The following is a 14,577-nucleotide window of genomic DNA, read 5'->3' on the forward strand; positions in this document are numbered from 1 at the left end:
TTTCTAGGTCTCTTTCCCTCTTGTAGAAATGGAATAATAGTAACTAACTCATACATTTAGTTTAAAAAATTAAACGAGGCAAATCAAAAGAAGCATGCAGCACAGGATTTTTGCACAAATTAATTGTTCAATAAATGTTGATGGTGGTGTGACTCTTTATAGTTAAGATTACGCCTTTCTCAGGGAGGCTACAGGGTCTGCAGCATGAGCCATACGCCTTATTTTTAAGAACCTGGATTCTCTCTTATAGCAAATTCTGTTCTTTCTCAAATCCATCTTCCTTAAATCTGTTTCTGCAATATGATGATTCTTTTTTAAAAATCTACTTCACATTTCTCTGCCAATAAATTAGTGGCCATAAAGAAAGAAGACGGTACAAATCTGCCTTTCTAGATATTTTGCAGATGGCTTGCCACCTTGACCCATGTCATGGCTTTTTGAAGCATAGGCTAAGTGCTTGCCTTCTTCCACTTGTATGCTCAGAAAAGGGCAGTGCTGAACATTAAAGAGGGTCCTTTGAGGAAATCTCTTGGGAGTTAATTTAGGGGATGATGTGGAATGCAAAATAACTTTCAGAACTTTGTAGTCACTTCTTAGATTGAGGTTGGTTATTTTCCAAAGTAATTGTCATTGTGGCCCCAGAAAAATATCTACATCTGAGGTCCTCTTAATGTCCTCTCAAAGGCTTACCCTCCCCAAAACTAATTCTTTTAAAAGTCACTCTTAATCATTATTTCAGTTGATCTTTAAATTCTAAGATCCCACTCAAAATAGTCATAGCAGTGGTGTGGGAAGGGAACACAGAAGAAAGTACTAGCATTTATTTTCTTCTAGTTTGCTTATAGCATAGCAACTTACTTAATGATCACAATATCCCTGAACAGTAGCTAATGTTTTCCCATTTTTTACATAAAACAAGACGTTAAAATGAAATTTTGAATGAGACATTAAGATACAACAGGTGTGCATACCAAAATTAGATACCAGACAAAATGCTGAATTTAAAAAGAAATGTTTGAGAACCGTTTCCTTATTGCTTAGCTTCTGCGGTCAATTAAAAGATATATATATAAAATAGGATATGGGAAGAAAAGGGGGTTTTGTAAGAAAGATACTTTCAGAGCAATGACAATCTGGATTAGCCGCATCAGCAACCTGGGAACTTGCTAGAAACACAAATTTGCAGGCCTCAGCAAAGACCCACTGTATCAGATACTCTTGAGATAGAGCCCAGCAATCTGTATAGCAACAAGTATCAGGTGATTATGACACAAGCCAAAATTTGAGAGCTACTATTTTAAAGTTTTTCTCTGAATACCCCCTCAGGAAACTCCCCTGGTCTGCCAACAGTAAGTGTTAGAGACTATCCAGTGCCAATTTAACTGGCTAAACTAGCTTTCCTCATTGCCAGCCAACCTCCCATCCTGATTAGCTCTGGTCATTTTGGAGACTCTGTCACTCAGGCCAGGTAACTGAAGACATAAATAAGCTGAGGCTGTCTGTGAAAAGCCTACTTACAGCCTACCAAAGCCATCAAAACTAGGAGGAAATTGAGACCCTAACCCTTCATCCCCTCATTTCTGTGCCCTGATAGTGCTTGCCATCCTCATTCCTTTCAATCCCTGGAAGAAAACAAGATGAGCCATATATTTCCTGGGGAAGTCCCTCAAACTTTCTAAAGGACCTCCTTCAGGACCCTGCAGGGACTGGAGAAAATTTGGCAGACTGATGGATTCCCCTCACTCACTCATACATGGAGACTAAAGTTCCGTGATGAGGGGCAACTTCACCTGGCCATTCAGACCATCTAATATGTGTCTCCTGGAGTTTGTGGATATGCAATGGACTGAAATCTGACTCCTACTCCAACAAAACTGGAGGATAGAAGGCACAATCTGACAAGTTGATTTAATGCATTCTGAAGCTCAGTACATTGGTATAGATATGCATCAGTAGATATGGTCAGGGCAAAAGTTGTTCTCCATAAACTCAAGATGGACAACATGCATGAAAGAACAAGCACCGGCTCCTCTTATTAGTTTTAGTTTTCTAATGCTATGTAACAAATGCCTTAAACATCACACATTTATTATCTTACAAGTCTAGGGACAACATGACTGGGTTCTCTGCTCTGGATCTTATAAAACTGAAGTCAAACACTCAACCTAACTTTGTTTCTTTCTGGAGACTCTGGGAAAGAAGCCAATTATAAGCTTATTGATTAAATTCAATTCCTTGCCACTATAGGACTGAGAATCCAGTTTCCCTGCTGGTTGTCAGAAACTGAGCTTCTTGTTTCCTTGCTACTCTCAGCTCCAAGAGGAAACCCATATTCCTTGCCATGTGGACCCATCCTTCAAAGCCAGCAATGGAGAATTCTTCTTAGGTTTCATATCTCTGACTACCTTTGCCTTTGACCTCCAAACTCAGATTTAAAGGTCTCATATGATTAGGTCAGATCCACCAGGAAATTCTCCCTGTTGATTAACTCTAAAGCTTAACTTTAATTGCATCTGTAAAATCCCTATTAGTCATATAACATAATCACTGAAGTGATACACAATCACATTCAAGGGAGGAAATTAAACAAGGGCAAGAGTCATTGAGGATTATTTTAGGAGTCTGCCTACAAGAGGCTCTTTCCAAAGCCTAGAATGATAAAAGATACCAGCAGGAAAGACCTAAGGTGAATATCCAATAGCTAGGGATTGACCCAGGTCAAGGACTTTGCAAAAGAAGGATTCAAGCAATGGGAATTCCAAAATAGCTCATGAAAGTATCCCTGGAGAGAGAGAAAGTGGGCCCAAGGAAGGACAATGAATCAGGGAAGTACAATGCCAGGTGTCAGTTTTGCAAGAACTTTCTTGTAACCTCTTTTCCCCTCTGTCCTCCAACAACTTCCATCCTTGCAAAGACAAAACATCTGTTAGCAAGCTAGGGGAAGGGAGTAAAGACTGGGGAAGGAAATAACAAGAAGACTATCACACTTCTTCCCCCAGATGCAAATGACCACCAAATACACGTAGGCCTTAACTGGGTTGGAAAGGTTACATTTAAATAAAGATTGAAGTGTCGATTAATGTCTAGAGCTGGACTTTTTTCTTTTCAGAATTACAATTGTTTTGTTTGTTTGTTTTTCCTTTTTTTACTTAAAGTGGCCACAGATTTCTAAGCGTGAGCAGGAAAGTAATGGGTCTGCTGAGCTTTCACTGAGTGGAAGGGAAAAGGCTTCTCACAGTGAAAAAAGTTTAAAAGATCAGTAAGGGACAAAAAATAAATAAATAAAATTAAAGGAATTTGCATTTTTATTATATCCCAAGAATTCTGGTTGTTCAAAGTGCTGTTTACTACATATGAGACAAGGGAGACCACAAAGAGTTCTATGAAGTGACTTGACCAAAATACACACCAAGTAAGCTAATAATTGGCTGAGTCATGATGGAGATTAAGTCTCTCTGGCTCTACAATCCAATCGATTACATCACTACTAAATCAGGTAAAAATTTTGACTACAGGAATATCAAGAATCTGGTAAATAGAGAGTCAAAGAGTAACTGCATAGAGAAATGTCAACTTCCATTCCTTTTCTTGTACATGGGTCCTATTCAGGCTGCAGGATTCACCAGGACTCTTTACAGTAATACTTCAGCACTTTGGAAAAGCTGTACCTATTCTTCCATGATAAAGCTCAGACTTTCCTTCTAAGGACAAGAAGTAAGGACTCTCTGTTCTTGGAAGAACCCAATACCTCTTGGATGATCAATCCCAGTCCAGGTGGTCTCTTCACCCCTCTGTAACCAGGATGGGGTTCATTAATTTGAGATAACCAATTCTGATTCTCAATGGGAGGGAAAATACAAAGCAGCCTCCACTTTTTACCTTCCACTCAGAACAGCAGCAGTAGCTTTCTGGGGGGAACTACATCCCACTGTGATGACAGAGGAGGGAGAAGGGAAGTAGGAGGAGAAAGTGTGCTCACCTGTTTTCTTTAGTTCTAGCAACAACTTTCTGTGAGGGAGCAAATGGAGGTCAGAGAAGGAGAGTCACGTGGGTCAGCCCCTGCTGGTGGAACTGTACTCCAGAACACCAAGCAGCTAAATGGAGCGCAATGTAGATAATGAGGAACAAGGTCATAGGACATGCTAGAGAAGAAAGAACATGAATTTGGGAGCCAGTCAGGCTGCAATGTGTGCCAATTGTGGGATTTTGCACATTTAACAGATGTGACTGAATCTCTTTTCCTCATCCGATAAATGGACATGCAAGCTCTTTAGGACTACTCTGTAGGATGAAATGGAATAATATTTTAAACACACTTGCAATAGAGTCAGCACCACTCTTGGTCCTCTCCCCAACTCATATTTTATGACCATTACACTAGGAAATTGGAAATTTTAGAGGAATTCTTAAAGTGTACACAGAAAATATAGTCAGAATCAATTTTGATATTTGTAATCAGTGAGAACATCCAGTTGCACAGCCTGAAATTCCTCCATCCATGAACTCATTAGTTCTGTCTGAAAAAGGGTAAGTTACAAACTATGCATCCTAACCTACTCATCAAGCTGGACATCAAACCATGTCCTTTGGGAGGGCAATGAGCCTGCCTGCTCCCTCCCTCCTTCTCAGAACCAGAGTGATAGAGTCAATGAAGGAACACAAAGCAGGAATAATTGCATTTTAACCTTGAATGCAAAAGCCAAGTACTCTGCTAAAATCTTTTTACAGAAAAACCCTTCCAAGAAGGGAAAGGAAAACTGAAGCAGGAACTACATAAGAAACAATTGGGCAGCCAACCCCTAAGTGGCTGATTTTGTGACATTCCTGGGCTGATAAAGCAGCAGTCACCCAAGGGTCCTCTTACCCCAATGTAAGCAGGAATGAGAATGTGCCACTGGGCCTTGAAGACTGTAGCAGTGGGAGAACTGACCCCACACAAAGTGTCCTCTACTCATCTTCTTAGCTACTGTACCTTTGTTAAGTATTAAAAAAAAAAAAAGCCAAATAAATATAAAATGGTTCCTATCCACAAGGATCTCATAAATAACAGGAAAAACAGATACTGTATTAACCAAGGTCATTAATGCCAGCTGCTCCAGTAGAACTAAAATTACAGTGACTTAACACAAGTTTTTTTCTTGCACATATCTCATCCAAATGTGGGTCTCATAGCCTTCCTTTATCCTGTAGTTACATCATCTGAGACACATGATCTTCAAAGCCAAAAAGATTTGGCTGGAGGATCATATGGGGTGATTCAAGGGCCAGGGCCAGAAGTAGTACATGTCAGATCACCCCACTGGCCAGAAACCAGTTACATTTCTTCATATTAACTGTGTGTGACACCAGGAAATATAGAAAAAAACACTGATATCTGCTGAGTATTAGTTTCTGCCATAGATAGACGAATACATAATGGCAATGCAGTGAGTTAAGCACACCTTTGACTTATGCATAAGTTTGATGCCGGTACAACAAAGGGAGTAGTAAATTCTACTTGGGTAGGTCTAGGAATTCTTCAAGGAAAAGAACACACATGATACAGGTCCTAGGGAGAAAGAACAAACAAGTAGGAGAGAGAAGAAGGGCATTTTCAGGCAGCAGCATACTTGGCAAGAGGAAGAGGGTGATGGAGTCAGACTTACCTGCACTCAAATTCTTATTTTGCCACTTGCGATATCGGACAAGTTACTCTTCAAGCTACATTGTCTCTAGAATATGAATAACACTACCTCCCATAGCAAAACAGCATGCAAATTAAGTGAAATTCTGCTTGTAGCATGGGCCTTTAGTACAGTTGGCAGAGTGGGTCTTCCATACATATTGTTAGCCCTTTCCACCCTCCATCAACCTCACTTTTCGGTCAAATCTTTCTAATGCGAACATTTTTATGGCAGACTTGATGGACTTATATTGCTCACAGAGCTCTCTTTCTTTGCACTGTTGTGCCTTTAGACTCTATGTCTTTGGAGTTAAGCTGTTTATTGTCTTAACTCTGTGCTCCTACACACCCAGTGGGCAAAATTCTCATGTGTTTCTGGAATCAGAGGATCTCTCAGTATCTTCTTGAAGCCAGCCTGACATTAAAGGCTACATTATCTCATCACATATTGACAATCATCCTCTGAAATAGACATTATCATGTCCATTTTACAAATGAGGAAGTCTATAAAGAGATTTGAAAAGCAAGGCCAAATGTATTTCATTTTATTCACTGTAATCGCCCATGATAATATTCTCTTTTGGTATAAAAAATGTCCACCCTTGGATCTTGCTCTAAAAGAGAGTAGGAAAAGATGGAGGTAATTTAGAGATGGCTCTAAAATCAAAACGCATCTCACTAGTCTCCGCTGTAAAGTAGGTATCCTCAAAGCACTAAGCAATAAATATCTATCTGGGGAGAAAAAAAGCACAGGAGACATAGCAAACATTGTTGCTTCTGACTTACATTGAACTGAAATAAACTGGGCAGCACAGGTCCACCAAATAAAACAGCAGAGCTGTAACTAAGAAGCTAGGATTTATGGGATCATTATGACTACTGAATCATTATATAGACACTCCTTTTTACTTTCTGATGTATTAGGATAGACAGAGGGAAATACCTGAAATCTCTAAACTGTAATCCAGCTGCATTGATCTCTGATTCTGACTGTATAACTATATACTGTTTGCCTTGTGATTGTAAACACCTTGTGACAGACCCTCACTTGTACTCTCTTAGTCCTATTTTTCAACTTTAGTCTTATGATCACTAAAGGCAGTACCTAATGTTTATTAATTAATGGCCTTGAGTCAGCCCAGAAACTAATCCACCTCAATTTCAAAGCATCACTAACCTCGCCATCTTGAGCCATTAGGCTCATTATCCTAAAAGCTGCCCAACTTCTGGTACTATAAAACCATCAGAGTTACTGCAGATTGGAGAGACAGATTTTTAGGCTGATAGGCATTCTGACCTCCTACTTTGCACCTAGCAATAAACTCTTTTTCTCTTCGAAGCCCTGGTGTTTCAGGAATTGGTCTTTTGAGCACATTGGGCAGAGAACCCACGATTTTTTGTTGGTTTCACAGAGCCATGTGGTGTGAGTACAAAAGAATGTCTCTTCTCCCTTTTTCATTGTAATATTTTACTGAGAAATCACATAAAATTCATATACACACAAATACACAAACTGTTCTAACATGCACATCCCACACATCTATAGGTATATAAATGTGAATTTATAAACATACACAACCCAGTTAACACAAATAATCCATATACATTTTTATTTTTGCTTCATTCTGTCATAGATGGCCACAGTGAAGGAAGGAGGGGACCCTTTGGATAACCTGATCCTCTCTGCTTCCATTAGACAGCATAAACCAGATGGGAAAAGTAAAACAAGACCTGAAGGGTATAGCATTTCATGGCTGATGAGCCTGAGTCAAGGAGCTCTAGGACTCATTCTATTCCTTCTATTAGTTCATGTAGTAGAAAGTGTCAGGGCCCTACCTGTGCCCTCTCAGCCTACCTCAGAGGTCACTGGCATAGGCACCATGCTCTGGTCCTGGGAGTTTGCTCAGCCTGTGTTCAGGACAATCTAGAGGTGCCAGGGAGCCACCCTCAACACTAAGGTTTAACAGGTCTTGGTGGGTAAATATCCTGGCTCCCTCACCCCAAGGTAGAACAAAATCTAAGATATGCTTAGCACATGGTTGTAGGCCTGAACCCCTTTTGCCCAGTCATCCTCTTGTCCCTGCCTCATTTCCCACTTCCTTACTGTGCTTCCAGAGATCACTGGCCAATAAACTACTTACCCAAATCCTTATTTCAGGGCCTGCTTGCAAGGGACCCAAACTACAAATGTTCTCCAACTTTAGACTCCAAACCAACCAGGTCTCCAATCCCTGATATCACCATCTCTCCCACTAAGTCCTCTGGTCCTGACATGTTTTCCAGATAGTTCCAGAAGAAATTATCATTTCCTCCTTGTTCTGGGACTATTTATTTACATTTTATCTCCCCTACTGGTCTCCAGCAGAGGTTATGCCATGAATCTCTATAACACTAGCACCTCACACAGTGCCAAAACAAAGCAAGTATTCAATATATAACAGGTCTAATAAATAGCTGGTGATCATCTCATCCTCACTCTGCCTACCACATGAACATCCCTAACATTTTCAGCTTGGTTCTGCAGCCCTTGAGTCAGTCTTAGGAAGCTTCTGAGAGGCCCTTGGAGGTATTAGGCTTGGGAGTCAGGAGCCCTAAGAGAAACACGGTCTGCCCTGGTAATAAGCTTTCCTACAATTGCAGACACACAAAAGGGTAAACTGACAGGCCTATGGCCACTGGTCCTTCTGCCTGTGTGACATGTTTCTAAGACGAGCTGCTTGGTTTGGGAGGAAAGAGATTAGATACAAACAAAGCCCACCATCTATTTCTAGCTCTTCTCATGGCCTCCTTGTGTGAGTGTCCCTCTCTTCGTAATATCTCTGTACATTTCTGAAGAACCCACTCCTCTGCTTCCTTGGAATGAGACTATCTTACTGCTGGACTCCCTGACAAAGCTACCCCTAGCTTTTCTGAGGTAGTTCATAAAGGACTTTGAAAATGCCAAAACATGGTTGCAATGGAACTTTTAGAAATGAGCCCAGGCCTACCAGTATTTCTCATTGTTAACCAATCATACTTTGTGGTTTGTTTCAAGTCTGTTTGAGCTCAGTGGGAAAACGAACAGAAAGCCAGAGCTGTACTGGTTACCTCCCAAATGAAGTTTAACACTGTGGAGGGAGGTGATTTCTATTCATTGATTCAACTTAGAAAATTGTTCAGAAAATTTCCTAGAAGGTATAGCAGGGTCTTGACCTAGGGAAAACTTGGTAGGAATGTTTTTATGAGCTTAAACACCTAAAGAAAGTCAGCATCACAGCGAGGGAGGGAGGCTGGCATTCCAACACACCTGGGGGAGACTGAACCTGGCCAACAAATACAAAACTTGCTTCCAAACATTTGGGAATTTCTTTGTTTGACACTGTTAAAGAGGCTAAGAGGCCCAGCCTGGGTGTCATGGAAACCAAGTTTCACATAATGGTTCATCCAAGGTCTCTTAATCTACTATCTGAGACAAGCTTCTTTACATTCTCTATTCTGTTTCCATTTCTACATTACAGTGTGGAAGATAATCTTCTTCCTTAAGGGAGGTAGGAAAAGGAAACAGAACATCCACTACATGTCAAACTCATATTAGTTGTTTTATATGAATTATTCCATTTAATCTTCATAACAGTCCAAAGACGTTAGGTAGCTTAAAATAGTGTATAGCAGTCGGAGAACAGAAATCCCTCTACGTATTTTAACAGGAAGGGATTTAATACAGGAATTACTAAATATAGGGCTGGGGAAACAAAGACCAGTGAGAATCCCTGCTAGCTTTAAGGAAATCAGAAATACTAGGCTCACAAGAAGTCCCTGCCAATCTCACTCATATGCTACAATGAAGAGGGGTTCCCTAGAAACTCACTGGAAGCTAATGAAAACATGCTGCCTGTTTTATGTCCACATGGGTAGTCAACACAACTAGAAGACAATAAATGTTTTTCCTCCTCTTCTGCCTTCCAAGGCTACATGAAAGTTTTGCATTAGCAGGATCTAAATCCTGGTTCTGGCTCCAGAAAATATAATTTCCAGTCTCCCAGCCCACATCAAACTAGGAGAAACTTAGAACTAACTGTCAATATTCAGCATAGAGAGGTACTATTATTTCCATCTTCTTTTTGAGGAAACTGAGATTCCAAGAGGTTAGGCAACTTTGCCTAAGTTCTTTCTGCTAGTTCATCATGGTGCTAGGTTATGAATAAAACTGGGGTTTTTTGCCTCCAAAAGCCAAGGGGATGAAAAGAATTTTGAGTAATGTGAAGGCACAGATTTGTCCACCCAGATCCAGAGAGGATATTTCTGTTTTTAGGGTACTTCTCATCCACCAACCCTGACAGGATAAGGGAGAAAAATAAGATATTCATGGTGAGATTTTTCCCATCAACAATGCAAAAGTCTATTTCATGTGCACACAAAGAAAAGTCTAAAGGCAAATTATTAAACCCTAAAAGAAAAAAATTCAGGTGTAATCAGGAGAATTCAAGTTCAAACCATAGTGAGATACTCTTTCGTATCCACCGAACTAGCAAATTCTCACACACTGCTGATGGAAACATGAATTGTTACAACCATTTTCTAAAACAATTCAGTATTACCTCTTAAAGCAGAATGTGTACAGTTCCTATGAGCAAGAAATTCCACTCATAAGAATATGTCCTAGAGAAAAGTCTTGCAACTGTGTGCATTAAGATAAAACATGTTGTTCTAGTTTGCTAGCTGCTGGAATGCAATATATCGGAAACAGAATGGCTTTTAAAAGGGAGAGTTTATTAAGTTGCAAGTCCACAGTTTTAAGGCTGTGAAAATGTCCCAGCTAATGCAAGGCTAGAGAAATGTCCAATCTAAGGTATCTAGGGAAAGATACCGTGTTCAAGAAGGCCGATGATCTTCAGGATTTCTGTCTCAACTGGAAAGGCACATGGAGAACATGGTGAACATGGCAGCATCTGCGAGCTTTCTCTCCAGGAATCTACTTTCTTGAAACTCCCTCAGGGGCATTTTCCTTCTCCAAAGGGCCCTGGCTGTGTGGGCTCTCATCCTTGTGGCACTGAAAGGACTTTATCCAAAATGTTTCCCCTTTTAAAGGATTCTAGTAAACTAATCAAGACCCACCTGGAATGGGTGGGGTTACAACTCCACGGAAGCCATCTAATCAAAAGTTATCACCCACAATGGGTGGATCACATCTCCGTGGGAACAATTAAAAAGCTCCAGCCAGCAATACTGAATGAGGATTTAACGACATGGCTTTTCTGGGGTCCACCACAGATTCAAACCGACACACATGTACAGAATGTTTATAATAGCTTTATCCAAATAGACTAAAACTTAAAACAGTGTTCACTTTACAGTACATATACTAAAATTGGAACAATACAGAGAAGATTTGCATAAGGATGGTATACAAATTCATGAAACAGTTCATATTTTTTTAACATGATTGTTCTGTAAACCCACACCTTCAGTAAATAAAAAAACCCAACTTACCCCTAATGGTCATTCATCAGGATGAATAAATATATTATACAATCAAATATTATACAGCAAAGGAAATGCATGAATTACCATTCAATTAAACAAGATGAACTTCAAAGGTATAATGCTAAGAGAGAAAAATCATGTCTCATTCAGTAGTATTCCATTCATATAAAAGGTAAAACAGACAAAACTAAATAACGTGCTATTTATAGTACATGTACATGTCATTAAACTATAAAGCAAAGGAAGGTAAATATTAATTTAAAATAAAAATAATACATAATTTTAGGAGGAGACAGGATAGGGATGAAATCAAGGAGGGGACTCAAGAGGCCATCTATGGTCTTAAACTGATCTGTGTCTTACTGAGTTCAAGGGTAACTATTTGATTTTTTAATAATGGAGATTTTCTGTCAATCTCTGTCTTTCTCCAACCCCATTCAAATACAGTTTGGTACCAGATATATTCATTGGACAGCCTGTACATTCCATTCAGAACTTTCAAACACAGCCAACTTATGTATACTCAGAAACAATACAAAGTTTACAGAAGGAATATGAACTCCACCCCCAGAATTCCTCCGGACCACCTCTTACTTGCCAATTCCACAATATAGGGTAATATACTACAGTGTTAAGAGCATGAATTCTGAGCCTGATTGCCTGGATTTGAATCCAATACCTGGCTACTGACAAGCTATGGGACCTTGGAAACATTATAACTGGTTTTCCAGCCAGTAAAGTAGTGTTTACCTCATGGGGTTGTTGTTATGAAGATCCAATAACTTAAAACACTTAGAAGAGTTTCAGGCAAACAGTGGATATCACATTATTTTCCATTTTTATTATTACTTCTCACTTTTCCTCTTGCCAGATTCCTTGATCAACTCCATCCTTTTTGTTTAACCCCACATCTCAGTTCCTACTATGTATTTGGTCCCATTCTAAAGAACAAGGGTCAGAAAATTATGGCCTGAAGGTTAAAACTGGTCTACTGGCTGAGTTTGTAAACAAAATTTTATTGGAACAAAGTCATAGCCATTCAGTATATATTGTCTGTGACTGCTTTCTTGCTACAACAGCCAAGTTGAGTAGTTGCAAGAGATAACATATGTCCTGCAAAGCTATCTGTCTCACTACAGAAAAAGTTTGTTGACCCATGCTTAAAATATGGTTGAACTTTGCTCTCCTGTTTTGATCTTGTCCCCCACCCATAACCTCTTTACTGCAGACCCAGTTCTGGATATCTGTATTCCAACATGAGGCACAATAACTAGCAAAGGTGACAAAATCTTACACCTTGGGCTAAAGAGACAAATCTACCCTCCAAGGGCCAGAACTCATCAAGGAAAGCAGATTGGGCATATTCAGTGCCCAGGCCAATCTCAACCATGGCAAGGCATGTGATAGCAGATTCTGACCCCTGAGATCTCACTACATTACAAACAGAAATTTTCCACAGAATAGCACTGTGATTATCCTTTTTTGGATTAGAACATGTAAAGAAACATCATGAATTTGCTGCTGTTAATACACCTATAAACATTTACCAAGATAATTTTTAACAGTCACCATGAACTGGCATTAAAAATGCCTAAAATCTTAACTATAACCTACTTTATTCCCCTAAGTAAGAAAAAGCCATTAAGTCAATAATTATGAAGCTATATTAATCTCTTGATGGGTCTTAAGAAGAAACAAGTTGATATGAAACAAGCATTTTTTTTTCATTTTTTTAATGCAATCCTATTTGGCTGACTTGTCCCCATGACCTCACTGGTCTAAGATACTAACCTTTGCATTTCTAAGTGTGCAATCCTCACATAAAGGTGAAGAAGTGACTCAAAGACAAAGACTAAAAAAGAAAAGAAACAGAAAAATGCAAAGACAGTGAGTTTTAGCAAATCACCCATTTCAACTAGGGAAAGAAAAAACAAGAGTGCCCTCCTCTGTGTGCTATTTTAGTCACATGTGATTAATAGCCTGTCATACTGTCAGGAGAAACCAGACTCCATCAACTCGACACATGGCATCTCTGTGCACAAGGCAGGGCACACTTCCATGTAAAATGTGCCAGGAGAATACACTGTGTGTGTATATATATAGAACCAAACCTGCCACTTGCATCCCTTGATCCCAAAATACTGCTGAATTCCTCCCCAACCTCCTTCCCAAAATATGTGTGTGTGTTTGTGTGTGTTTCCCATTTCATTCAGCAAGCAGCTGTGAAAGCTATTATACAGCCTACACAGCAACAGAAAAGGATCTGGTAAGTGTTTAATGAGGGGGAGGTATGATAAAAAGGATAGGACAGTTAAATTGGGTAACTTAGGAAAGAATGAAATAAAATAATGAATGTGTTGCCATGGAAACCAGGTCAAAGTCTATAATCTAGTACTGCTCTAAAACATTCTATATTCTGAGAAATGGGCAAATCTTACATTTTTGATTCATGAATATTATCTTCATAGAGATATTAACAGTCTAGCCAGCGTACTTCATTTACCCACCCATTAGTGAAGCAATACATAAATGAGATATAAAGCATGCCCTCCACAGTAAAAGAATGCAAAATCCTTTTGTGAATCCTAAAAGAACTCTCTATAATTTATTTTCACTCCTTATTAAATTGGCTGTCACACTTCTCTTTAACTCTCACAAACATCCTATTTTCCAAGGCTGGTCTTTAATAAAATATGCACACAAGAACACTCAGGAAATTGATAGATTTCTTTAAAGTTTGGCCTTGCAACTAAATGACCCCAACTTTTTGTATCATCAGAGCCCTTTCAACAATCATTCCTAGAATTTGCTGCAAATCTGATTTCCCTAGTGAATTTATAACTCCTCCTTTCAGCACATAGGATTTAAGGTGACTTTAAAACACATATTAAAATAGTAAAGTGTATTTTGAAATAATTTCAAACTTACTAGGACTGTTGAAAAAAAAGTGCAAACCCCATACAAATCACTTGAATTTATCCTCACCCAGATACCCATTTTCATGAAGATTTAACATTTGCTATATTATTCTAACCACCTATCTATCTTTCTATCATAAAAAAGGGTAAAATATAAAGGAAAAAAAAAGTCAAGACAAAAAATATAAATCCAAATGAAAAATCAGCAGGGGAGAGAAAGTATAGCGCAACACAGGTGCATAACCCATAATCTTCATTGTGCTAGTTGAACCAACAATTTGACTGAGCTTCTTGGTTGTTAAAGCAAAAATGAAAGCATGAAGAAAAATAGATGAATGAGTAAAATATAGCATCTGTCAGAATAAGCTAAGCTTTTCTTAGAGCTCAGTATTAAAAGAAATTTCTCATTTGGAGGTTCATATATGGATCACCGAGAGAGACTATTATGCTCAACAACTTAATTGCAAATGCAGCAATGGGTTTCATTAGGATTTTCAGGCATGAAAACAAAGTGCAAACCCACAAAAGTGTTCA

General features: G+C 39.1%; 1 long non-coding RNA gene and 1 pseudogene across 1 annotated transcript in view; one reads left to right on the forward strand and one right to left on the reverse strand.

The window, feature by feature from the left end:
- Window positions 1-14,577, reverse strand: part of LOC143657984 (uncharacterized) — a 224,975-nt gene that overhangs the window by 98,385 nt on the left and 112,013 nt on the right. The gene's annotated exons all lie outside the window — the stretch shown is intronic.
- On the forward strand, window positions 10,983-11,075 carry LOC143658143 (U6 spliceosomal RNA; annotated as a pseudogene).

This window comes from Tamandua tetradactyla, chromosome 15 (genome assembly GCF_023851605.1).
Source record: "Tamandua tetradactyla isolate mTamTet1 chromosome 15, mTamTet1.pri, whole genome shotgun sequence".
NCBI classification, from domain to species: Eukaryota; Metazoa; Chordata; class Mammalia; order Pilosa; family Myrmecophagidae; genus Tamandua; species Tamandua tetradactyla.